Source organism: Branchiostoma floridae, chromosome 17 (genome assembly GCF_000003815.2).
Source record: "Branchiostoma floridae strain S238N-H82 chromosome 17, Bfl_VNyyK, whole genome shotgun sequence".
Taxonomy (NCBI): Eukaryota; Metazoa; Chordata; class Leptocardii; order Amphioxiformes; family Branchiostomatidae; genus Branchiostoma; species Branchiostoma floridae.
The window spans coordinates 6,447,711-6,450,032 of NC_049995.1; the positions used below are offsets into that span (position 1 = coordinate 6,447,711).

Below are 2,322 nucleotides of genomic sequence, written 5' to 3' on the forward strand. Positions count from 1 at the left end.
CTTGGGTAGTACTACATCAAGAAAAAAATAATGGAAGATCATATGACTTCTGTAATGAAACATAAGTACGTAAATGTACAGCAATGAACTAGTTATGGGACATTCTTGGTTTTGGTAAAAAGTACCGTTGGGGGGTTTACCTTCATCACAAGTAGCCTGTGGACTTCTCCTTTCAATACAACGCCACCTAAGACTGGCAGGAAGTGTAAGATTAAAAAAAAACACAAGCCGAAGTACCAAACAATATTGTTTTCTAAGACAACACAGACAAAATAACACCCTAACACGGGCAAATTTCATACACCTACCTGATTTCCTGCCAAATTGTTGAAGTGCATGCTGTCATTGCTTGTTGTCTCTGGCATTAGAGTTTGGCAAAGATGTACTTCAGACTGCTGGGGTAGGAAATGAACAATTGATTGACTCCTCAATGCGTGATGAAACTAAGAAAATTCTGTCTGTCAGGATCGGTAGGAAGTGACGTAATAACGTCCAGAGAGTGTCTAGAACGAAGGAAATATCACGTACTCAATTACGTACTAAAGGAACGCGAGTGGTTTTCGTGTCTAAGGCCCCGGTCACAAAGCGCGTACGATTCCTTGCGATGGACTATTCCGCATATCGTACGATGAGCGAGGTACATCGCAACAAAATTGTAAGCATCGTAAGCCATCGCAACGCATCGGATGATGTTCAAAATTTTTCCAGCGTCGCACGATTTTTCACTTGTGTCTCTTCTGTATAGCCGTCTGACCGCTTTTGTGCTTCTTTAACCAACCCAAAATGTGGACATGTTGAATACCTTCCTATAATATCTTTAACTGTAAAAATAAATTATAAAAGACCATGACAACAAGAGTATTACAAGCAAAAGTTCAAATCAAGCGTGAGTACTGGTATGGTTATCTCGGCCTGCTTGCCGGCTCTACGTGTCAGGCTCTTTCGAAGATCGTATCATGATATGCTATCAACAAAAAGATGCCATCATACAAAAATCATATCATAAGCATTATATCATATATATTTCCGACTCACAGAGCCTGCCTTTATGTTCGAGTTGTCCCCATGGTTATTACGATTATGGTAAACTGACCCAAGACCGACGAGAGCTGAGCTTTGATCTAATCATAAACTCACGTGCATGAAGCGATCAAACAATTGTCTGCATCACCTGTGCGGGGCGCGCTGTTCTATGGTTGCGATTGTGGCAGTTGCGACTCATATATTTTCCCTTTTCGTCAATATCGACAATATCAGGGAAAACTGAAAACATCACAACATGCTAACAATTCACAAATCTATAACCTCATCAGTAGACAAAATTTGCCGTAATGAAGTCTGCTATCTATGGGGGCAAATAAAATCTTACGACGATAGCGAAATTTTGAACATGTTCAAAATCCATTTCAGCTCTATTTTTCGCCATACGACGCTCCCCGATTTACTATGATTCACTGCGATTGACGCAGGCACGCTCTCTATGACCTCATCGTACGATGCACTACGCGCTTTGTGACCACGGCTTTATACTTAAACCATTGCTTCCGATTTTCCCCCGACTTACGACGCACTGCGCTTATCCTGCGCATCGGAAGGAATCGCAATGAATCGTACGCGCTTTGTGACCGGGGCTTTACACACGAAAATGTCTGACACCATAACTCTGAAAACTAACTAGAACGTTAATCATCCATGACAAATTGTCATACAAATATTTGTGTCATGGTTTCAGTAAAGTTATCGTGGTCAAAGTTGGAAAGATACATCGCTGTCGAATCCGATATCCGTAAACAGCATGCTTTTATAATCGTTCTGAATATGCTGAACATGGGAAATCTATTGAACTTTGCACTGACAAAGACGGCATGTCAACAGTTGACCATACTTTTGATTCAGGTGTGACCCATTTAGCAATGCCTCTTATCTGCTCATGCACAAGTTGGAATCAGCCTGAGAAGGTGAATCGTATGCATGGCCCATTGAATCATGCGTTAAAAAGTTACAAGAATACACGTGTTTTCAACTAGAACCGTGTCACATGCCGTAATTGACTACTAGTAGTACGATCGCGAGTTTATCCGTCAGCAATGACGGAAAGCGAAACTTTAATAACTAATATTCTTATGTTATCAACTGAACTTCGCGGCGCGCGCTCTGCACCAAGTCGGAGACCTATGAATTCCCCGAGTAATCAACCCTTTACTTTTTAACATTTGAATACATATTGTTGAAGTTTTTTTCCCATGGCTCTCTCCCCAAGCCAAGAAAGTTCTCCTTGGCCCTCCCCCAAACCAAAAGAAAATTCCCCAGTTGACTAATCCT

General features: G+C 41.4%; 1 protein-coding gene across 1 annotated transcript in view; it reads right to left on the reverse strand.

The window, feature by feature from the left end:
- Positions 1–2,322, reverse strand: part of LOC118405096 — a 7,341-nt gene that overhangs the window by 3,108 nt on the left and 1,911 nt on the right. The gene's annotated exons all lie outside the window — the stretch shown is intronic.